Genomic DNA, 25,412 nt, shown 5'->3' with positions numbered 1-25,412 from the left:
AAATCACAGGGACTGATTAATAATTTGAAGAGATTATGGAATAATATGTGATTTTGTTTTAATTTTCTTTTATCCTTAAACTCTATTGGATCAGCTCTTACTCCTCCCTATCTCCTCTAGCTATTATTTCACTGGTTATTGCCTTCCATGTAACTAACAAATGTTAACTGTTTCGTTTGGTACTTAAGTTTCTTTTGTTCAACTTTTTTTTTTTTTAGGCATGAGTCGGAAAAGTTTCTCTTCTCATCTCTCCATTTTCGGACTAAAATGTGTGAGGGACTTAAATTGCATTTCTCAAATGGACAGCTAAAAACAGTACTTAAAAAAAAATCTCTGCTCTTTGCCCGGCCTAAGCCACCTCTGGCCTAACCAGCAAGGCAAAGCAGTGATTTATAAAGCTCACAGAGATGAGGGAAATACACAAAGGTCTGAAAATCTGAGACTTAGATAAAGTGAGCCTAAGATATCCAACATACAATGACCATAACAAAAAAGGAAAGGAAAAACAGGATATGAGGCAGGAGAGAGGAAAAATATACTTCCTATCTCAGTAAGTAAATTCAGGTAGAGAATATAAATATATTTTTCTCAAGAAAGATTGTGAGGGGGAATGGGGGCCTAAAGCTACTTAAACATAAATACTTGCAAAGATCAAGGCACATCGTTTCCACATTTTACCTACTCTTCTTCCTTTGGGTAGGTTTATACACATACATAGACTGTCTCTCCTAGTACGTCACTCAGCATTTCTAACCTAGGCAGTACTTTATCGATTGATGTGAGGTGTTTTTTTTTTGGGTGGGGGGAGGGAAAAATGGAAGGCGATGACTGGAAAGTGACCACCACTCTCCTCCCATTTAGGAGGCTGCCCAGTTCTCCGTTTGCAAACAACCTCCGGCTAGCTAAAGGGCACACAGGCTGTTGCGCACCCTACAGATCACTCTCCGAACCTACATCAGACTCAAGTCACCCCAAGGTCCGCTCTCGCGCCACCTCTTCATTACTGGAAGGAAAAAAAAATGGGGGAGGCTGATACTGTAAATGAATGGATTAATCACTTCTTCCTATTACATCAGCAGCCCCCGCCCTTTCCTCCCCTCCTCGCACTCCTTCTTCCCTCGAACCCCGACTCCGCACAGGAGCGCCCCCCCACCCTCCACACGTTATATAAATACCGCGATACCTCCCCTTTACCCTAGGCTCCCTCCCTTCCCCTCCGTCTGAGGATCCAGGCGGGGACTAGGGGAGCAGACTGAGGGTCGGCTCCTTGATAAGAGACGAGCTGTTATTGGCCCCGGCGCCGGGATGCCTCTGTTCCGGCACCTTCCATTGGCCGTCCAGTTGGAAGCCCCTCCCCTCTCCTCCCCTGCCCCGTCTCTCGATTGCTCAGCTCCGGCGGCGGAGGCTGCCGGGCCCTCCCCCGCCCCGCTGTGGTGAGTGACTGACTTGAGCGTGTGGTGTCTACGGCGGTGTCAATGGCTCCTCCTGCCACGGAGCAGCAGCAGCGTCGGCAGCAGCAGCAGCAGCAGCATCATCATCATCATCATCATCATCATCATCATCGGCGGCGGCGGCACCAGCAGCCACAGCAGCAGCAGCAGCAGCGGCGGCGGCAGCGACGGGGCTGAGCAGGAGGCGGAGGAGGAGGAGGCGGCGGCGGCGGCGGCGGCGGCGGAGGCGGAGGAGGAGGAGGACCCCGAGGAAAGGCTCCTTTAAGGAGGAGGAACGACTACGCCTCTTTTTTTTTCTTTTTTTTCCCCCCCCGGTCTCCTCCCTTCACCCTCGTTTCCCCTTCGGTGAGGAGAGAGAGGGGGGGAGGAGAGAGAGGAGGCCGAGGAGAGGAGAAAAAGATTCCTCACAGAAATCTCTTTGAGGGGGTGTGGGGGGGTAGCAGAGGAAGAAAAAAACAGGAGCCCGGCGCCCCCTGCTCCCTCCCTCCCTGCTCCCTCCCTCCCGCTCGCTCTCTTCTCCTCCTTCTCCCCTCCTCACCCGCCCGCCCACTCCCCCCAGCCGCCGCCGCTGCCGCCGGAGACCGTGCTCGGGAGACGGCGGGACCGGGATCGGGGTCGCGATTCTCCTCGGGATCCCCGAGCGGGCGGGCGGCCGTCCTTTCTCTCTCTCTCTCTCTCTCTCTCTCTCTCTCTCTCCCTCGGCCCCGGCCCCGGCCTCGGCCTCGGCTGCTCGCCGCCCTCGCCCCTCCCTCGCCTTTCGGCCTCCTCTCTCTCCCGGCGGTGCGTCGGCCCGCCGCCCCGGCCTCCTGTGCCGCTCTCGTCCCCGGGGCCTCTGGGTCTCCTCGGGGACCCCCTTCCCCCCGCCCCTGTGTCTCGGTGCCTCTCCCTCACCCCCCTCTCCTCTCCTTCCCCTTCCCTCCCCCCTTCTCCCCCAAATCCTCGGGTGTGGGGTGTGTGTGTGTGTCCCTCCGCCAACGCCGCCACCTCAGCCCGGCAAATGAACTCCGTCCGAGCCGCCAACCGGAGACCCAGGCGAGTGTCGAGGCCGCGCCCGGTGCAACAACAACAGCAGCAGCAGCAGCCGCCGCCGCCGCCGCCTCCCCAGCAGCAGCCCCAGCCCCAACTGCAGCAGCAGCAGCAGCAGCCCCAGCCCCAGCCGCCACCTCCGCCGCCGCCGCCGCAGCAGCCCCAGCCCCAGCAGCAGCAGCAGCCTCCGCCGCCGCCACCGCCGCCTCCGCCGCCTCAGGAGAGGAACAACGCCGGGGAGCGGGGTAAGGCTGCGGCCTCCTCGGCCCCCTCCTCCTCTCTCCTGCTCCCGGCCCCGGCCGAGGCGGCGGAGGGGGGAGGGGGCCGCGGCTCTCTGGCTCCGGGTCCCGGAGGGTGGGGGGAGTCCGGGGGTTATCGGAGAAGGAGCCCCGCCGAGGCGGGTCTCCCCGCTGCCGCAGTGCCCGGCCTGGGCCCCTGTCGCCAGGAAAAGCCCCGGCTTCCCCACTCGCCTTGGCTCGCGTTCAGGCCGCGCTTTGTTTGGTTTCGGGGGCTCGGCACACCCCCCCTCTTCCCCCGTCCCCGGACCCCAGAGGGAGTCCGGGGGTGGGGGGGGTGGGCTCGCCGTGTTCTCCCTCCTTACTCGTCCTAGGGTTAGGCTCTTCCCCTTCCGATGGAGACTGGGGAAGAAGGAAAGGGGAATGGAATTGCCGGTGTTGGGTGAGGAATTTGTTCTCCCTCCCCTCTTTTCTTAACCGGGTTAGCGAGCCTCCAGTCTTCGTGGGGATCGGGGGATCCGAGTGGCTGGAGGTGTTGGCCCGGGAACTTGTTTTTACCCCTCCAGCCCCGCTTCGCTCAGTAGTCACGGGGTGGGGAGTGGGGTGGGGTGGGGGGGAGTCATGGTTCTTCCAGCCCCACAATGTTTGCTGCGCAGTTTGGTTTTGGTTACAGAATCCCTGGGAGGGGGGTGGTGTGTGAGAGTGGGGGTAGGGAAGGGACCCGTTAAATCTAGACCTTTAAAATAAATAAATAAACAGACCATCGGCCATTTCCAGCCCCCTCCCTCCCTCCTGGTGCAATTACCCCTACGCTGTTTCTTCCAATACCCCTTGTTTCCTGCCCTTCTGCACCCCCACCCCCAGCTCCCTTCACCTCCTATTCTCTGGCCTGCCCTGATATCCTGGCATGGACTTAATAATACTCCTACCTTGGAGCCAAATGTCTTGGGAAAGTGTGTGTTGTGTGTGTCTTGTCCAAGGCCTAGTGAAATGTGTCAATTGGACCCAACTGTTTAGCTCTCAGTATGGTAACCACCATTGTCTAAAAGGCTGAGGCTCCTCGGGATTGGATTCCTGCTTTAGTGAAATGGTACAGTTATTTTGGGAGGTTGTGAGGTGGGAGTGTGCCCCTTGGTCACCAAGCTGCTTAACTATTCTCTTTTTAACTAAATGCTGCCAGTGGAGGGGCTTGTTCCTTGTACCATATTTGCAGCTTTTTTTTTTTAAGAGGAAGAGAGTTGTTAGGAGACATTTTGCATGTTGTATAGTTGAGAAGATTAGTTTTTAATTTTTTATGCATTGCTTGTCACATCTCAGATGATAAAGGGAACTAATCTTGAATGCAGTTACCGTCTTAGAAACATGTTTTTTATTTTTAAGTGGTAGCTCTGTCTTTTTACTTGGTCAAAATATTGAATAGATGAAAGAGGGAAATGCCAATTTGCGAATTAAGTTTACCTATTTCTTCCCTGGTCATTGTAAAAACTGTCATTTGGGGAGCAGGTTATTATGTATGACATGAAAGGATGTGAGGCTGCAAGTCCAGTTGAGGGTCTTGTGCAAATTCTAGAAACTGTTAGTAATTTACTGATTGGTGAATTGGAATTTATTTTCATCATTTCCTTTTTGTGTGACAAGCATACAAGAGTTTCTTTTCCTATGTCCCACTCAAATAATAGTCATGTGTTTCCCTCTTAGCTTGACGCTTTTATAAGTAAAGAAAAAAGTTCTGAAGAACAATTCAGAATTCTGTATTGAACCCTATAAATGTTCAGTCTTGGGGTATTGCTCACAGTGAATTTACTCAAGGTTTATTAATTTGTTAGTAACCTTGCAAAAAATCTTTTGATTTAGTAAAATGTAATTTAGTCATGTGACTCATTTAAAAAATTTTCTTTGACTAATTCCCTGGAGCCCCCTTTTTAGTCTCTCATTTAACCTGCTGAGGAGTACTAGACTTTAGTTAATATCAAGCTGTTTGTTCAAATAGATTACGTTTGACATTTTTCATTCTTTCAAATCCAGTAACTGCTTTTTATTTGAAGTGGAGTGGTAATCTTGATTTAGAAATTGTAGGTTATATGCCAATGGTTAGAGTTCCTGTCTTTGTTTTTGATACTTGTAAACTGTCTGATGATACTTATGAATCAGAATTTCAGTAAGTAGCAAAGCCTTCATAACAAATAAAATTCTGTCTAGGATCCTTGCTCTGCAGTAAGAACAAATCAATTTGGGTGGGGTTTTTTTTGTTTGTTTTTTTGAGTAAAAAACACTTTCTTGTTAGTTAGACTCGCAAAAAAACCTTTATTGAGCTTCTTAAATTCAGAGGATTGTTTTAAAATTGAATAAATTATTGAGTTAATAAGCAAAAAACCCAGGTAATATTAATATACTAACATTATATTAAACCATGAATACATTTTTCTTTTGAAAACTTGAATACTTTTAAGAGGGTTTTAAATTTCCACATGAAAAGATTTTTTTGGGGGGGGTTAGTTTTAAAATATCTGATTTATAGAGGAGAGTCCTTTCATTAGTTATGTTTCTGCCTTCCATAATTCAAGGTGTGTAATGAAAATGGCTAGTTTTTTTTTCCTTAAAGAGATCTTAATTTTATTGAGTTATATTGCATTAGTACATAAGAAATGCCACAAGGGCTTAAATCAGCTTGCCACTACTACATTGATACTCACTGGTTCTTAAGATAATTTCAATGTCAGTTTACTATCCATGTAAAAGCTCTGACTTTTTATATGGTAGATGTTTTTGCTTAGAAGGATAAAATAGACATCAATTAGTTTTCTGGGGAAAAAATATTCTACTAGGACTATGGTACTGGTGTACCTTCCTCTGTTCCCCTTTCCAAGCATTATTTTAGCATCTGAAATTCATGTTACCTTTATTTCAACTATAGTTTTCTTCATGACCAGTGTTTGAGGTGGAGGGTAGCTTAGGAATATGATCGGGAAGTCTTTTAGAGGCTCTCCCAGGTTCCTGGAGGATTCATAAGGCCCTTTAGACACCACTTCAGGAAATGTTGACTTAAGTATGTTATGGAATGTTACATTTATCTATTGACTATCCAAAATCATCCTTTGTGTAAGGCAGAATGATAATTACCACACTTTTGGTCTTTCCATTTTAATTCTTGAGCTTTGAATGTTATATACAGAAACATGTTTGGCTAATAGAAAATAATTGGAGGTGTTTCATAGAGGAGGAAACAAGGATTTATTAATATAAAAATTGCTGTTATATTCTAGGATCTAAAGTAGTTTTGCAAAATGAAACTGAAGGTAGTGTGTTCTTTATTTTGGAAATATTTGACACTACATTTTTTAAAACTTCAAGTACTGAGTTTATGTTCTTCACTCTGATAACATTTTGATAAGAGTTTTGCAGAACAGAAAAGATATTTGCTTATTCTTGAAGATGAAATATAAACAGCTAAACGGATATGTCAGTGGTGAAAATTAATAAGATTTTATTCTTGACGTTGAATTTTTTAAAAAAATTAAGCGGGTGATAGCTACAGTTTGTATTTTAGCTATCGAAAAACTTTGAGGCTCTTTTTAAAGGTAAAAACTTTATTCTGCATTTGTAATAGCAGTCATAGTTCAAGGAAATTTATTGTGGTTCTCATGATCTTTTGGTTTCTAATCTTAAGGGGATCAGGCTGTTTTTTTTTTTAAAGAATTGAAAAAAGTCTCAGCTATAACTTGAGCAGCTTCTCTGTTTTGTAGCAGTTTTTTAAAACCCCTTTTTATAAACAAACCTGTACCAAGATTCAATATGAGTTTTCAGGAATATCCTGTCATAGAATTGGGCAGGGGAATCCCTGGGGATCCTGGTTTTGAGTTCTGATTGGCCCCTTTTTAAGGAACTTCTGCCTATATCAGCTCCCTTCAGGCTCTATTGCATGCTGTGTTCTTGAGCGTGCGCGCGCGCACACACAAACACACACACACACACACACACACACACACACACACACACACTCTCTCTCTCTCTCTCTCTCTCTCTCTCTCTCTCTCTCTCTCTCTTCTCTCTCTCTCTCTCTTTCTCTCTCTCTCTCTCCCCCCCCCACCCATGCGGGTCTCTGTCTGTCTCTCAAACTCTTGTGGTAGTAATAGTTCAGGTCAGGGAACTCTATTCTGGTTTCAGGAGTTTAGATAAGTATGTATCTTGGGGACAAGGCAAACGAAGATGAAAAAATCTTTGGCTCCTGCTTGGCATCTCAAGTTGGGAAGATTATCAAGACCTTTCTTTTTTCATTTTTTTAAAAAATCAGGATAGGAGTCCTTTGTAAGGGAATGAGTAAACTTTCTTTATGTTTTTCCTAGGTTTTGAGATCATGTAAATTTTTCAAGAAGGGTCTGTGATCCCTTCCTGCTTGGGAAAAACTTTAGCAGATTAGGAGAGGTGGCAACCAGATTAGAGATCGTCTACTTCTTAAGGTCTTAAATTAAGGAATTGTAGCATTCAAGGCTACTGGGTCAGTCTTTCTGTGTAGCTGTACTTTTAAAGTAATAAGACTTCAGTGAAGAATTATTTTAATTTGTGAACCATTATGATGCTGAGATCCTTTTCTTTCTCTTTCTCTTATTCTTCAACTTGTACCTATTGTTCATTTATGTATTTACTTTGTGCTTTCTAAAGTTTCTGTAAAGTGTCATTTGGTTATAGACCTGCCATTTCTCCCTTAGTCATTTTAATTCCTTTTCCTGTCTTCCAAAGGTACAGCAACTTTGCCAAACTACCTTAGTGTCATCTCAGCACTCAGTAAGCATTCTCTGTTTCATTAGTGAACTGGCCTTGGGGTTGGCATTAGTTGGGTTCAAATCCTGTCTCTGACACCAGTTAGCTTTGTGACCATTAGGAAGATATTTACCCTCTCAGTTCTTCCAAGCAACTCTAAGACTGTAAGTAGTAAACCAGTTTCCTCTTTGCATAGGTGGAGGGATTTTCCACACTGGAGTTTCCTACACATAGGAAATCACAGGTCCAAAAAAAAGTCACTGATTAAATCAGTAAAATATTGTTCAGTTTAGGGCTGATTTTCTGGAGTAGCATTCAGAATGATCCCTTAGATTGATATTGAGACTTTAAGCATTGCCATATGCAAATGTAGATAGTACTGGAGCCAAGTTTGTTCATATCTACTGACAAGGTGAAACATAGATTATTAATGTGAATGACTAGAGTTTTCCATGTACAAAGAGATGGGTGAATTTTCCCAAAATTACTCATGAGTTCAGAAGTTGGGTTTTTAGTTTTTTGTTTTTTTTCCCCCTCTTCATGGTTACAGGCAGAGACTGTTTTTAGAAGAAAAATGTAGGTTAAGTTAATGTTGGACTAAAGTACTAATTTAAAAATCATTTTTGACTGGCTGTTTTCTGGAATAAATTTCCCATAGTACTAATGTGTATACTAGACAAGCTTTGGTATTTTTATTTCCTGACCGTATACTTGTACTTTCCTATATCATTTGATTTTTGACTTCCATCTCTTTAGCCCCTATTGAAAAGCTCCCTACCTATCTACCCCCCCCCAGGTCATTAACGGAACATTTAATTACAAAATCCAGTGATCTTTTTCAGGCCTTGTGTTCCTTGACCTACCTATTCTTTGCCTTTGACCAGGTGGACCATCCCATTCTCCTGGATTTCTTCCTGCCCACTCCCAAGGGTGTATCAGTCTACCCTGCTATCTCTATACTTGCAGCTTTCCAAACCAAAGTATTACTATCCTGTCACCATTCCTCTGTATGGGTTATCTCCTCTGTTAGAATCTAAGCTCCTAGAAGACATTGCCTGTCTTTGCTTATTTTTGTATCTCCTGAACTTGTCAGTGCTTGGCTCTAGGAAGCATTTTTAATAAATGCTTTTCCTTTCATGTGTTAACTCCTGTTTTGTTTTCCCACACACCACTCTTGTCCTCCTCTTGTTGTTCTCTTATTTCAGCTATGTCTGATGCCATTTGAGGATTTCTTGGTAGAGATACTCAGTGGTTTGCCATTTCCTTTTCCAGCTGATTTTACAGATGAGGAACTGAGGCAAACAGGGTTAAGTGACTTGCCCAGGGTCACACAGCTAGTAAGTGTCTGAAGCCATATTTGAACTTAGGAAACTGAATCTTCCTGACTGAAGGTCCAGGGCTCTATCCACTGTGCTTACCTAGCTGCTTGTCTTGTCCTCCGACCTCTCTATAATTGGCTCCTATCAGACAATAAACATTTACTGTGTGCCAGACACTGGCTTCTTTTGAGTCCCAACTAAAATCCCAACTTTTATAGGAGGGCTTTCCCAATCCCTTGTAATTCTAGTACTCTCCTTGTATTGATTATATTCCTAATTATCCTGTACATAGCTAGTTTGAACATTTTTGTTTGCATGTTGTTTCCTCCATTACATTATAAGTTCCTCGAGGACCAGGACTGTCTGTCTTTGTCTTTGGGAAATGCCTTTTTTGGGGAGAGGAGGGAGGGAAATGATACGAATATCAAAAAGAAAGACAGTTCCTGACCTCAAGGAACTTACAATCTAATGGGGGAAGACTACACACAAAAGGAAACTGAACTAGAGGTGGATAAGGTATGTAGCCCTGGGCCTGTGGCATAATGGAGAAGCTGTGAGAAATGCAGAGATGGCCTATGGGGTCATTCTTACATGGAGATTTTGGGAGGAGCCTCCCTACCTTACATTGGGAGGGCTACCAGAGCCAGAGTGTACTGAAGTGGGAATACCATGGCTAGTGTAGTCTTTCGGGGTGATGAGATTCCTGATGGTGTGATGAAGCAGAAAGGAGTGGTCCTCTTTATTATTTTGTGGTTGATTCTTCTTCCCCTTCCCTACCAACTGTTTAAGATGATGTTTGCCACTAGTAGGACTTGGGCCCTCTTCTCATTCTGTCCTGTCCTTGGCAATCTCACCCACTTCTGTAGCTTCAGTTAATGCACTGTAGTTTAGCAGAGTGCTAGTTTGAGAGCAAACCACCTGGTTTCAAGTCCTGGCTCTCTTACTACCTATGTGGCATTAGGCAAGTCACAACTTAATGTGACTCTTAATTTTTTTTTAATCTTTTAAGTAGGATACTTAGACTAGATATCTTTAAGATCCCTTCCAACTCTAAAATCCTTATAGAACTTTACATGGGTGATAATCTAATCTAATTCTAGTTTTGGTCTTCTCCTATGCTCCAGAACTTCATGTCTACTCAGCTATTTCACTGCCACTTCAAACTTGGTATGTTTGAAAGTGAGCAAATTATATTTATCCTCAAAACTTACTGTTCCTTCTGTCTTTATTTTTGAGTGACACTACCATTCACTCAGTTATGTGTATTTAAACCTTCATGTTGTCTTTGATTCTACCATCTCCTTCATCTGTCATCATTCTAAGTTGCCACGGTTTCTTATTTCTACTTCTGAAATCTCTCTCCCGCCTGTCTTTTGCACTATTTCCACTGGTACCACTTTTAGTACAGACTTCACTACCTTCTGTTCTATTGCAGTAGCCTCTTAACAGGTCATCCTGCTTCCACTTTTAAATTCTTTCAATCCATCCTTAACATGGCTGCAATACATAATTTTCCTTATGCATAAATCTTGTCATGCCACCACTTTCTTCAAAATACTGGTCCTCCCTCTTGTCCACCATGTGAAGTTCAAATAACTGCTGGGAATTTAATGCCTCTGCATTCTAGCCCCTATCTCTTCCCACCTTAATCTGGGATCTGCAGCCACCTTTAAATAGTCTTTTGTACATATCCTCTACTTTCCTCCTCCCATGTCTTCGCTCAGACCTCTAGAAAGATATATAGATTCCTTTAAAGCCCATTTCTTAAAGCCTAACTCAGATTTCTTCCAGGAAGTCTTTCCTAATTTCCACCAGGTAATAGTTTCCTTTTTCCTGTTGTACTTGAGTAGAGTTTGGCATTTATATATTATGAACCAGTGCCCTTTTTGAGGACGTGGAACTGATATTTTTTTTGGGTGGGGGGGAATCTTCAGCATCTAGCATAATGCCTTGCAAGTAGTATGCATTTATAAGTGTTTCTTGACTTGAATTCTAATTTTTGTATGAGTTAGATCCTACTGTATTGTAAATTCCATAAGGTCATGGATCCTATTTAAATTTCATATCTAAGTGCTGTGCACATAGTTGGTGCGCTAATTGTTCATTGAGTTGAATTTGTAGAATTTAACTTGAGACATGCTTCTTACACTTAAATTGTTAATATATTTAATCTAAGGAAAATAGAAAAGTGAAAGGGACTGATTTTCTTATATAAAATTTAGTCAAGGGCAGGAGTATTTGAAAATAATTTTACCTTGAAAATAAATTAATTGCATTTTCTTAATTGGAAACATTGAATAAGATTGACTGTAGTTGCAAGGTAGAGGCATATTTTATATATTAGTATAATTCAGTTCAACAAATGTAGAATAGGCATATTCCATATGTAGAGTAGGCATATTCCATATGTGGAAGTCCATGTTTGGTTATTGAAGGAGATAAAAAGTATGGTAAACCAAATTGCCTTTTGGGGAGTTCTCGAACTAAGTAAGGAGATATGCCCCACCTGTCCCATACACATACACTAAGTAGATAACCATAATACGACACAATAGATAAGTACCTCAAGTATTAAAAACTTCTCTGTGGAGACTAATTGGAAGGATCCAGAAACATGTAGGGCTTCGGTTTCCTTGGAAATGGGATTTGACAGCTGGATAGGGAAATATGATTGTGGTTTTTGATTTCTTGTTATCTGATTCTGCCCATCATAATACAGAGGAAAGGAGGTATGGTTACTGAGTGGATGGGAAGCAAGTCTCCAGTCAAGAAAACTTGGGTTTAGGTCTTGCCTCTGACACTATACTGGCCCTCTGATTCTGGGCAAGTCAATTAATGTCTCAGTGCCTTTGGACAACTCTCTGAGACCACAAATTTCAGAACAGTTGCTGATCTGCATTGGTACATTGAGTTGACCTACACAGATAATCACAGGTTGGTGCTCTTCCCCTGATATTTTGAAGATAACTCAGTCTCAGGTCTTGGAGCTTTCTCCTACTTGGGAATTTATTTTCCAGTAATGTTTTATGTGTCTTGACTGAATCCCTATATGAGTGAGAATATGAATTTTTAGGCTTGTTTGCCTAGGGTTAATAATGAAGTACATGACTGGAGAAACAAGGTGTTCTCATTATTGAACTAAGGTCATAAAGATGAAGCCTTTGGTATTAGGCTTTCTAGGAATTAACCAGGCTGGTCCATTGTCAGCCATATATCTTATCTACCAACCCTGAATGGTTAGGGATGTTACAAGACCTCTTCAGGTTATCTGGAATTTCAGCACCAGTGGAAGCAACCTCATTGCAGGAAAGAGGACCCCAAGGAAAGTTAGGTCGCAAGTGACCTTCTCCTGAAGTCGACATCAAGAGGATGTAGACTGCATCATGGGAAATAAACTGCTGGGGATGAAGGTGGAACCAGTCCTGCTGACAGACATTTGGGCCTTTAAAAGAGTGATTTGCACCTTTGGCACTTCTCCATTACAAATTCTACCATTAAGGGAATATGGAATCAGTGAGGGGAATGAGGCCATCCAATGCTACTAGAGAGGTCTTAAAAGCAATTAGTAGCAATCCATAGAAGAAAGCATTAATTCTTGTGGTTTTAGGCCTTGATGTGAAGTAGTTTGGGTGATAGGGTAGTTTCTTCCTTACCCAACCATTTAAAAGTGTGAAGGATTTAGATTCCTTGACAAACATATGGTCAGCTGTTGTTTGGGTAAATCTGACATTATGAGTAGTTGAGTAAGGCAGCAACTTGATCCAGACCCCCTGACTTTGATAAGCTGGGACACCTATAATCAGGATTTTTTTTTAAACTTGTTCTGTCAGCTTGTAGAAGTAACTTGGATGCTTCCTCATCTGTCAAATGAAGACAGTAGTACTGGCCACTTATTGTTCTGTGTAAAATGATTAGTGAAAAATTAAGAGCCCGACCTAGCTTGCTTTTGGGCAGGTCATTTACTTAACTTTCCTTAGCTTGCTTTTGGGCAGGTCATTTACTTAACTTTCCTCAGTTTACTCATCTGTAAAATGAATGAATTGGCTACATGTTCTGAGGTTCCTTTTACACTACATTAATGGATTATGCTTTTCTGGTTTAGGGACTTGCTTCTTAGTTCCCAAGGTTAGTTATCTGAACCTTTATGTTTTTGCTTCTAAGTAGTATTCACAGTGGGCCCGCTAGGTGGTGCAGTGAATAGAGACCCAAACTATAGTCATAAAGACTCATCTTCCTAAATTCAGATCTGGTCTCAAACACTTACTAGCTGTGTGACCCTGGGCAAGTTACTTAACCCTGATTGTCTCAGTTTCCTCTGGAAAATGGGCTGGAGAAATAAATGGGAAACCACTCCAGTACTCTGCCAAGAAAACCCCAACTGGGATGACGAAGAGTTGGGAATGATTGAAACATTGAACAACAGTATTCATAGTGTGATTAGAATGTATGAGCCTCCATTCAATGAGAGAACTGAGTTTAAGAAGATGTTAGTTTTCTTTGATAATACCTTTATTCACTTGTTACATTTTGGAGATTGGTGAAGCCAGGTATGTGAAATACACCTAGGTATGAGTTATTCATTGGAGGTAAAATAACATTGTTTCTTCCAATTTAATTTGTGTTGCCTTTTTGAAGAGGGTAGGATTTTGTGTGAATAAAGATTTAGCAGATGAAAAGTGGGAGATCACTTTAGACAAATGCAGGTGATGTGGAAGAAAATGACAGAAATTCAAAAATTATCAGTGAAACTACTAGATCCATAGTCACCATTGAGATCTTCCTTGCCAAATCTAATAGTCTCTTCTCATTCTTCAGCTTTCCTGACTTCTCTGCTACCTTCATTCATTCTCTTCAGGAAACTCTTTCCTTTCAAGTTTTTACTACCTTGTTTTTTTCCTGGTTCTTCTACCTGTCTTTCTTAGTCTCCCTTTCTGAATCTTCATCCAGGGCATGCCCATCAAACATTGGTATCTCCCAAGGATTCTGTCCTGAGCCTCAACATTACCAAAACTCATTATCTGCTCCCACACACCTCTCCTCCCTTCCCCTCTTCCCACCTTGCCTTCCAGTCAGCCAGGTGGGCCACCATCACGTCCTCACTTACACTAATTCCACAGTATATCAAATTTTGTCTTTTTCTTCTTTCCCAACATCTCTCTTATATGTCCTCTTCTCACCAGTCACACAGCTAACACCCTGGTACAGGCCTTTATGATCTCAGTGCTTAACTATTGCAGCAGTCTTGTGGTCGGTCTCCCTGCTTCCCTGAAGTCTCTCCTCATGCCAACCCATCCTTCACTTACCTGCCAAATTGATTTTCCTAAAGTGAATGTCTGGCCATGTCACCTCTGATCCTTATTGCCTCCAGAATAAAATATTAAAAATGTTCTGTTTGGCATTTAAAGCCCTTCACAACCTGGAATCTCCCTGTTTTTCCAGTATTTTTGCACTGTATTCTTCTCTACGTGCTCTATGGTTGTTACACTGGCCTACTTGTTCTTCCACTTGACACTCCTTATCATACCTCCCTACTCCATATATTTGCAATGACTGTCCCTCATGCTTCAAATGCTTTCTCATATCTACCTTTTTGCTTCTCTTACTTTACTTTAAATCTTTCCTTCTGTAGGCATTCTTTCCTGGTGCAGGTTACTGCTAATGCTTTTCTTCCCTCTGAGATTACCTCCCATTTACTCTTGTACAGGGTTCGTTCTTTGTTGTCTCTCCCATTAGAATGTAGTTTCCCTGAGAACAGAGACTTTTTTGTGTGTGTTTTTAAAATTTGCCCAGTGCTTAGTGCAATACCTAGCACATAGTAAGCCTTTAATGCCTGTTGACCAACTGACTAATAAATGTTTGTTAACTGACTGAACGTAGTGAATCCTGTGTGTGGTTGGAGAGAAACAATCTTTTGAAATAGCCAGCCTCCCACCGCAAATATCAAGGGAGACAAGGGGAAAAGCAAGGGTCACATGTTGGACAAATGGAAACTTCAAGAAGTTGATGAAAAATTTTCATAGTTCATAAGATCATAAATTTAAAGCTAAAAGGGAGAAGTTTTACAAATATGGGCCACTCAGCATCAAAAAAGCCTTACTTTTGGCAATCCTGTTGGCATAAGAAATGTGTAGAATTTTTGAAACTGACCCCAGCTAGTGTGCACTAAATTGAATTCAATGATCATCTATTAAGCACCTACCATTGCAAGGCATAGTGCCAGGTGATGGGAATACAGATCAAAAAAAGACAAATATTGCCTACTTCCTAGAGCTTACACGTTCTGAAGAATAACTGAAATAAACATACAGTAGTTAAGAATGCTTCTGTCACTAGTAACATTCATTTGGAATTTAAATTCCCTGTTTTTATGTTTGATAATCAATGATGGGTTAAGCTACTTTGGTTCTGCTGATACTTCTATATTCTGTAGTACAGACTTTTCCTCCCTTACGTATAATTCTTCCAAATCATTTGCTAAGGCTCTACTATTGCCATCATGGGAATCTTAAGTTCCTATCTCAATTCATTAAAAATGAGTTGGAACCATGTGAGTAATGGACAGAAGATTCCCCAACTTTGGGTTGTATTTGAGGTTCGTTGTGTCTTGGAATTCATTGTTCCTTAGAAAATTGTTGTTAGATGACAGTTGAATATGTAGGCTAGTCCACAAAATCCTATGTAATGCAGAATAGCTGACCATTTGCTACAGTATTGAGTAGCTCTGAGTTCTGGATCCTTGGGAAGAGAGCCCTGGCTATTGAGAAATAGGGAGAAAGAGGAGCAGCTCCAGCACTTTACTTCCCAAGATCTTTTTGATATTTTTTTCTTCTAGATGCAAAGCCAGTAGTGGGCAAAAATTCAAAATTAGCCAAGTTTCTTTGATAAATTCCAGTCTACTTCTCCAGTAGTTCTCTCCCCAGGTACTTAGTGCTCTTATACCAACCTAAGTCCCCATACTATGGATCTCTAACTAGACTTGTTCTACCGCTAAAAGTACTCAGTGCTCCCAAACTCAGCTATTTCCCTATATCTTATTTTTAGCTCTTGGAGGCAGGAATTTTCTCTTGCCTAAGCAATGTATCTTTCCCAGAGCTTTACACAATGTTCCACACAGAGTAGGTTTTCATATTTGTTGAATGGAAATTCAATGCAAATTAACCAAGTTTGAAGTTTGAAAACTACTTAAAGTAATCCACACCTGATGTGTGAATTGATCATAGTCCTTTAACCATATCAGAAATTGTGGAGTTTTTGTTTTGTTTTGTTTTTTAGAAAAGGGTACTTTTGACTGAAATGAGTCTCTTAAGTGGAAAAATTCATGCTATGTACCCAAGTAAACTAAAAAACATTTGGGCTACTAAAGGGGGGGGGTGTTTTTTGAGATAGTAGCTTTAGATAGGTTCAGCAGTGCCTGGGAGTTTGTCCCTATAGTTAGCACTCCTTAGTTATTCACAGCCTATTCCTTCCTTTACTATGGAACACATAGAATATTGAAGCTTTTGAAGTAAATTTTTCCTTGACAGTGGCTTTTACATTGTATGTATGTGTATATATGGGTGGTGGTGGTAGAAGGTGTGAAAGAAGGGTTAGCTAGCAAGGTGGTAAGTTGGGAACTGGCTTTATGTGAATGAAAATGACTTGAGTAGTAGGGTTGGTGGGGTTCAGAAGAGTTTGTCCACATTTGAAACTTTTAATGGAAATAATTTTCCCTTTATTTTGATTTTGTTGTTATTTTAGTAAAGAGTGTCTGAGGTAGGTTTTTGGATGACACAAAATGGGGTGTTTATTTCTGTGAATCTCACTAGGTGGTACAGTGGATGGAGCCTTAGTTAAAATCTGATCTCAGATACTAACTGTGTGACCCTAGGCAAGTCAGTTAACCTGTTTGCCTGAGTTTCCTCATCTGTAAGATGAAGATAATTATAGTACCTACTTCAAAAGATTGTTGTGGGGATCAAATGTGATAGTAATTGTAAAGCATTTAGCACAGTGCCTGGCACATAGTAAGTGCTATATAAATAAATGTTAGCTATTATTATTACAATCACTGGTTTTTATAATTTACGTACTTCCAAAGGTGTGGAAGAACTATATTGGCAATATGAATAAAAATAAGAGCTCTCCTAAGTCATATTGATAGAGTAAATTTGCCTGAAGAGGTTTTATTTTTTATGTATTTATATATTTCTCAGTTTTCTGATTTTACCACATTGCAGTAGTTCGGGTTTTTTGTTTTGTTTTGTGTTTTGTTTTTGTTTTTTAAGAACTTAAGGGAGAGGGGGCAGCTAGGTGGCGCAGTGGATAGAGCACCGGCCTTGGATTCAGGAGGACCTGAATGCAAATCCAGCCTCAGACACATAACACTTACTAGTTGTATGACCCTAGGCAAGTCACTTAACCCCATTGCCTATCCTTAAAAAAAAAAAACTTAAGGGAGAAAGAATGATACTGCCTTGGAAATTTTATTAACTTTTTCCTTAAGTCTTTTGGTTATGCAGTTAATGTTTTTAGCACTGAATTATGCCATGGATGTGATCGTGACCTTTCATAATTTTTAGATTACAGTTTTTAAAAATTACACATACCCTCTGGGTAAGTGATCTTGGTCCTTCTTTTATGCAGACTTAGTTGTCTTATTATTTTAGTTCTGTCAAGTAGGTGGTGCTCTAAGTGTTTGTTATGTTGGATCAGTAAAAAAATTAAAGCAGTTTTGTGTGTGGTGTGTGTGTGTGTGTGTGTGTGTGTGTGTGTGTGTGTGTGTGTATTTGTATGCTGCCCATATGTGGTTGGCTAGATTGGTTAGAGCGTGGCACTAATGAGGCTTAGGTCATGGCTTTGATTGCTGTAGGCCACTTAGCTTTGCCTGGGTCCAAGGCTACAGACAATGTTATGTGTGTGTTCTTGATCCAAAGGGATTTTGTGAGACTCTCAATATATTGGTGGAAATTCATTAATACTAGAAAAATATCCCCAAGAGCATGCCCTCTTGTGGGTGGGTTAGTAATGTCATTTCCTAAACAAAACATTTTTACTAGTAAATGCAACAGATAATCTATAAAGTAGCATTATTATTTTATTCAACTTGGTAACAGGCACATTGACTTCTATAATGTAATTTGTTCGATAATCAATCTTGCCTTGTTTTTATTTTGTGTATTATATTGTATCTGCTTCTACATGTACATGTTGTTTCCCTTGATAGAATGTAAGCTCCTTCAGATTGTGTGTGTGTGGGGGGGGCTGTTTCATTTTTTTCTTTGTATCTCTAGCACGCATAGTTGGTGATTAATAAATGCTTCTTGATTATAAAATTTGCAAAAGGGTGGGTTGAATTAATTGTAGCTGAAGAACTGTTTTGAATTTTTTCTATAGGTGTTCTCATAATTAGTGCTATGATGATGAAAAGTTTTTGAAAGTTTTTGGAGAATCTGTCTAGCCACATGTAAACTATAAAAGATGCTTCAAAAGTGTTTTTTTACATAGAGAATGAACAAAGTAGAATTGAGGTCTGATGGTATTCATGAGAAGCTTTGTAAAAGCTGAGTAGAATCAAATTTAGTGAAGGAAGGGAAGTCTTGGAATCATTAGGATTGTTGATTTGCCGTTGTGCTTTTGTAGGCATTATTATTTATTTTAGCAATTTATTAAATCCCCTCTCATTCCCTTCTGTGGAGGCTTATGTTGTAGACAGACAAATATGGAACATAAGTTGAACATATATGAAGGTATTTTGTAATTATAGTGTATATATAAGATAAGGAAACCTGAGCTATTTCAGAATAGCCATCATCCCCCAATATGCTGTAATAGTTAGGATATATTCCATATGAGTGGTTTCTGAGCAAATTAAATTAATATAGCAGACTAACTTCCTTTTCTTTGAAAGCTTAAAATTGTGTTGTAGAAAACAAAGGAAGATAACTATCAGCACAAGTTGAATTTACAAGGAATTTATTGATAATTTTTTTCTGTTCCTTGAAGTTGCAGGTTTTATGTTTAGATAGATGTTATTTGCACGAAATGTGATTTTCTGTATATTATTTAAATTAGATATTAAAAAGTGGTGATGACATAACATAACACTGGAAAAGCTTTGCTATAATACTGTCCTTCTGGTCCATGTTACAGGATCTTTTTGTAGTTTAATGTGCTTGAGATCCTTCTAGAAATTGTGCTTGGACCAGGATTGTGTTGGTCTATTATCTAACAGTTGTTCCACCATGTGCTTAGTTACTTTATGCTAGGCACTTCAAAATTGCTGTAGCTTAGGAATAAGCAGGAGGTTTAATAGCATTTTTGTAGAAGTAAATGAGAAATAATACTAGGGCCCCAACCAGACCTTATCCTGATGGGTAGAGTAGGTATTTGTTTTGGGAACTCCCTTACTGAGATCTCTATTGCTTAGCTAGAAGAGTTCTGGACCTACCTTATCTTAGGGGTTATAGATTTGAGAACTTAAGTATAGTATTTTAAGTCTGTGGTCTGTGAGATACATAGTTTAAGTGTTTGTGCCCATTTTGTAGATGAAACCAAGGCTTTGAGAGTTTAAGGGACTTGCCCATGGCCACATAGCAAGTAAAGTTTCTAACGTGATTTATGAGCTCAGATCTCTTTACTCCAAATCTGTTGTTCTGATGCCAGCTATAGTGAGGGGTCTGTATCTGTTCACTGTCACTGCATTGATGTTGCAAAACTTATAGCTATGTGAAAATTTTGAAGGAGAAGAAATAAAGTCCTCCTTTCCCCTGCCTCCTGCCATGAGTTTGGATAATTTCTTTCTTATGAATTTGGGTGGAAGAAATCTTTGGCTGTTGAGGTTCTGAAACCCCAGAGCAGACTGCTGAGTTGAAATAGTTTTCAGTATTATCAGTGGTCTTTTTTAAGCATGTGTTGTACCAAGTGCTTCAGTAATGTGAGTTTACAAACATGGTCCAATTCAAGTTTGGGACCTAATATATTTAAAAATAAGTTAGACTACATTACCACATAGTTTTCAGAAATTGTTGGGGCTATAAAAATTATATTTAACTATCAACATTTGATAATACATTTTTGGAGGCAGAAGAAACCTTAAAGGTAGTCTTGTCTAGCCCCTCTTTTATTATGTGTGAGGATGCTGAGGTCCAGAGATGTTAGATGACTCAGCTCATTCCTCTTACCCAAGGCCGTGCCTTTCTTCTAACCATACTCCCCTCCCATTAGTTACTTCTACTTCCTCCCAGCATTTCTTTTAACAGAAAATACTTATAGTACCAACTTTAAAAGTAGCAAAAGCAGGGATTGTTGATATAAAACTCCAGGTAAAATTCCTTTTAAGCCTCTTTATTCTCTGAGGGTAAATCCAAGACAGATAATCCATAACTTGAAGATCAAATGTGATAAACCTGCTTGTAAAGTTGTCAACTATATTTTAGATTCCAAGGAGCAATACTGTTTCCAGAGAGAGCTTTTCACATTTTAATTCAAGGGCCTACAGTTTAAGGTAAAGTAAATCGTATTTGAGAAACCAGTCTTTGAGCTGAACCAAGACTTCTGAAGAGCTTGTTATGTCAGACCAATTTGATTTTTGTCTTCGAAAGAGTGCTCCAGTTCTCTTAAAGGATAGAGAAGATGGAGCAACTAGGGCAAGATAGTAAAACTTCAGATTTTTTATCTTATCTTTTTTGGAGGGTGGGTGAAGAAGACTTATCTCTCTTCACCCAGACTGGAAATTCAGCAGCCATTCACAGGCCCAATACCACAGCTGATTAATAACTTTGACCTACTGGGTTTCTTTACCTATGCTTATATCTTTAGGAGTATACAGCTTTTAAGGTCAAGCAAGAGAGATTTATGTAGTTGTGTTCCTTAGAAGTTGATTCTAGATTTAGTATTTCAATCAGTAACTTACATGAATAGAGAACATATTAGGTTCGCAGATGATATTAATTTAGGTGCAGTTTAGATTTAGGAATAGAAATAATAGGACTTTGAAAAATTCATGAGTCTGCCAGAAATGATAGACACTTATGTACAAAACAGTGTACAGAGGAATCCTACCCAAAATTGGCTTATTGCTAAAGTCCAACAGAAAATTATTAGGGATATTAATTTAATGACTTGTTTTAAATATTAAATTTGTGTATAAGTCCTATTTTATAGAAGGAAGAACTTGCAAAAACTGGGAAATCTTTTTTATTAAACTCAGTAGTAAAGTAAAGGTTGAAAATAATATTAGGAAAACACAATAGTTCTGGAAGAGTCTAAGAGATAATGACCCATTAATGCTTTAAGATAATTGTCCCTCCTGTCCACTCCCCCTTAAAAAAACAAACCTAAACAGAACTGGGATTTTTGTATTTGTTTGTTTTTGAGCTTGGCTCACTCTGTCAAGTTGAGACTTCAGCAGCCACTCACAGACCTGACTCAATGCTGATTTTCCAACTTTTTCCGACCCAGGTGAATTCATGCCTCCTTTGGCAGGTTGGTAACCTTCTGCTCCCCTGGGAGTTCACCATATTGATGCTGTGGACAATCCAATCCACTATACCTGGCTTAAAATTTTAAAAAAATACTAGCCACTTATTTTTAAACCTGCATAGAGAACAGACAGAAGAAATGGACTAAATTGTAGCTGGGTGCTTTAAATTAGTCATAAACAACTTCTTGGATAGAAAGGTTACAAAAAATCAGAGTAGCAGGCCAATGAGAAAGGTTATATGATCTTGTTCCATGAGTTCAACTATTTCTCTTAGATGTTCTTAATCATCTCTGGAGAGAGAGGGATCTAGATTAGATGTTGATATTTCATCTTTAGGATTTTATGGTCATGTTCTTTTCCAGAGTTCTTTAAGGTAACTTGTTGATCTTCTTCAACTCACAGTTCTTTGTGTAGTTTCCCAGTGGCACTAAAAAAATCTGCTCTTATTGCTTAGTATTTTTACCTTATACAGTGACTGAGAAGAAAAATTTTGATAGATGGATCAATGTCATTCATGGAAATACTTCTTCCAGTGCTTTATCTATCACATCTGTCACCTATCACAACCTTTCTTCCTGTGTTCTAAAACTGTAATGTTTCATAAGTACTCCATAGAGGATCTATCCAGTGTGCTTTTAGGTGTTTTAATGTTTCTCATATAATAGTACAACAATCAGGCTGTTGTGCCTCACTTATGATACATGACTGGGCCTTTTATGCTTTTGGCCCTACATTTCTTTGATATGTTTATGCCACTTGTTACATGAGAGTCATCTTAGTATTATACTGTAGCCTATTTATTTCCACCCACTGTGCATTTCCATTGCCCACTAGGTGATCTGCAGTTTAATTTTTTAGAGGTCGGGCAGTAGCTTGCAGTAGTTGAAAGGGCTATGTAATTTCTCCAATTCAAGCTAGCCTACTCTTTTCACCGTTAACTTAGTTACAGGCACAGCATGATGTCTCTCTGCTGCAGTGGGCCTTCAAGATGTATGTATGGATAGACCAACTCCCCATCCAACTATGTATCATTCTTAATCTACTTGGTTTTTCCTGCATCCAACTATTAGGCCTTTCTCTTTTGAATAACTGGATCTGATTGAGGATGTCTTGTGATATTCTGGAGCCTGATGTGTAAAAACCTACCTAAAGTCAGTTGCAAAAAGTGTTTAGAAGACCTCATGTTTAGCAATGAAGATTCCTTTTATTTAGACTCTTCTCAGGATAGACATTCACCATAAGAGTAATGAAGAACCTTGGTGACCATATGTCTCCTTGCTTTATGTTGCACTTGATTAGTCAGGTGGAACAGAATTCTTTGTGGTTCTATCTATTAAGGAATTTTAGGTAATCTATCTGTATGCATTGCAGACACTTTGTTGGAGGATAGCTTTTTTTGCTACCAAATTATATATGCATTTTAAAAATTAGTCAACATAATTTATGCTTTTCTTTGTCAGTTATATGGTTATGAAAATATCTGCTGTTGAAAACCGTCTGTGGTTTTCTTCTCATTTTCTTCTTATTTTCATCAGGCATCTTTAAAATCGTGCATTGAACATTTTCATCTAGGTTTTCCAGAAATGAGAAAGTGGACATTATGGCAGCTGAGTGACACAGAGGAGAGAGTAGTGGGCTTGGAGTCGAGAAAAGTTGGGTTCAAATCCAGCCCCAGACACTTCCCAGATGTGTGATCTTGGGCAAATCACTTAACCTTAGCTTGCCTCAGTTTCTTCACCTATAACATGAGAATAATAATAATAGCACCTACTTTCAAGGGTTGTTGTGAGGATCAAGTGGGATAATATTTGTAAAGTGTTTAGCACACTGCCTGCCACATAGTAAGTGCTATATAAATGCCAGCTATCATCATCATCATTAGTCATCATTCATGTTTTTGGGTAATAACACTATCTGTAATTTCTCTTCCCCTGCTCCCCCATTCTTTTGGATTTTCACCTTCTTTGAGATGTGTTGAAAATTGCTGCCTCTAGCAGGAATTCCTCCTGTGTAAACTTGATCTGCTGCAGTTATTCTTTCTGATGTTATCTAGGAAGATGAATTAAAATACTGGTTCTGCCACTTATTGTGTGACTTTGGAGAAGTTAATTTAACTTCACTGGACCTTTTTCCTCAGTCATAAAATGAGGAGGGGTGTGTGTGTGTGTGTATAGAGGTCACTTTCAACTCTATATAGTCCTATAAATGGCATTTTATTTACTCATATAGCACATTGAGTACTAAGGTGTTAAAAATCCAAATGTGGTTCCACTATCATTAATTAGACTAGATTGTAATTAAAAAGCTAGTAAATCTGTTGTTTCTGTTGGTTTTTGTTTTTCATCTATAGATATTCTTGGGATAATCTTGGGTTTCAAGACAAGTTTTCCTCAAGTTCATTTTCCCTTCTGCCATTTTTCATTGTAAGGGGATTCTCTTCTCAAACTCTTCCTTACTTTTTCTTTCTCTCTCTTTTTCTTTTTCTCTTCCCTCTCTTCTTCCGTCTCTACTCCTTCCTCTCATTCTCTCCTCCTCTTCCCCTCACCACCTTTCTTCTTTACTCCTTTCTTTCCCCTCTTCTCTTTCTTTTTCTCCCCCTCTCCTTTTCCTTTGAAAGTGATATTGGGTGATCACCTTATTCAACTTCTCCCAAATCTTCAAAAAAGTATTCATGATAAACAATTAAACCAAAGAAACAATTATTAAGTGCCTATACTGTGGTTGGTACCTAGGATACAAAGGCAGCATGATAGCTTTTGTCGTCTAGGAGCAATTTAATTTTTCGGTGAGAAAGCGTACTATTGTATGCTTATAAGTAAATACAAAATAAATACGAAGCAATTTGGTGGGGAGTACACAGGATCTACTATGAAAAGCGGCTTGTTAATAGAATAAGTCCAGGCACAATGGAAGAACAAAGAATAATGGTAACTAGCATATATATATGATTTTACAGTTTGCGAACTATACGTATTATCTCATTTGATTTTTACAGGTGTTGAGTTAGGTGCTATCAGTATCATTACCCTCATTTTATAGATGCACAATGGAAGGGTAGGGAACAATACCTAGCATTTATTTAGGGTTTTAAGGGTTACAAAAGTGCTTTACAGAGATCTCATTTGATTTCTTTTTTTTAACTGAGTGAAGCGGATGCTATCAGTATCATTATCCTCATTTCATAGGTGAAGAAATTGAGGTCAGAAGAGATTACATGACTTGCCCAGGGTCATGTAGCTATTAAATGTCTGGGACAGGATCTGAACTTGGGTCTTCCTGACTCCCAAGTCCAGCACTCTATCTACTATGCTGCCTAGCTGCCTAATAAGAGTGGAATAGGGTCCAAAGAGGGATGAGGCTGAGCATTGATTAGTTAAGAGCCATGAGCTTGGGTCCTGGGGTCTAGAAAGAGACTTTCCGGCCTACGGATCCCACGGCTCAGAGTCATAGAGGTTCTGGTGTTTTAGTAGGTTGTCATACCCTTTATAATAGCAGAAGTAATGTCGATCTATCCTTAAGAAAGTTGAAGGTGGGGTGAAGGTGGAAGGGAGAACAGAACTGTCAAGGAAGGTATTGGTGGTGGAATACTGGGGCTAGGCTGGTAATAGAAGAGAATAGGACACGTTTAAGGTATTCATGCTCAGGCCAGGTCAGCTTTGCCCTAGGACCAACTCCAGTGCTGAGTAGGTGATCCTCCTCTTGGTAGCTGGGCTCTAAAGTTCTTTTTTGTTAGACTGGTGGCCAGGAAGAAAGTATTAATAATAACTAATAATGCGTCTATATATTGAGACCTGAGAATCCTACCAACTACCTAAACTAGTAAATTTAACGTTCAGTCTTTCTGTTTCGCATATTCTTGATTTGTTATGCTATACACAAGTAATCAAAACTATTTTAGTTATGATGAATCATTTCAAGAATAGAAAACTGTATTATTTCCAAGTTGCTGATGCTGATAATTCATACTGTATGGTGATTCCTTAAATTAAGACTCTTAAACTGATTTGAGAGATCTTATTTAAAGAGAAAAATTTTAAAGTTCCTTGCATGACAGATATTTTTCATGAGAAAATTCTCAGAATTTTATTTTTGCAGTTTATGAAGCAGTTTCCAAATTCAATATTTTTAAATTAAATAAAGTTAATTCATACACTAAATTTGT

At 40.2% G+C, this 25,412-nt stretch overlaps 1 protein-coding gene across 2 annotated transcripts in view; it reads left to right on the top strand.

Moving 5' to 3' along the window:
- The first annotated feature begins 2,638 nt into the window (after positions 1–2,638).
- FBXO11 (F-box protein 11) overlaps positions 2,639–25,412 on the top strand; it is a 107,942-nt gene continuing 85,168 nt past the window's right edge. For both annotated transcript variants that reach the window (XM_021001319.2, XM_021001320.2), the window contains exon 1: positions 2,639–2,722. The gene's annotated coding sequence lies outside the window, so the exon portion shown is untranslated. The remainder of the gene's footprint in view (positions 2,723–25,412) is intronic.

This window comes from Phascolarctos cinereus, unplaced genomic scaffold, assembly GCF_003287225.1.
Source record: "Phascolarctos cinereus isolate Bilbo 61053 unplaced genomic scaffold, phaCin_HiC Scaffold_2;HRSCAF=192, whole genome shotgun sequence".
NCBI classification, from domain to species: domain Eukaryota; kingdom Metazoa; phylum Chordata; class Mammalia; order Diprotodontia; family Phascolarctidae; genus Phascolarctos; species Phascolarctos cinereus.
Note: the sequence above shows the minus strand (reverse complement) of the source record. Positions and strands in the feature narration are given on the sequence as shown.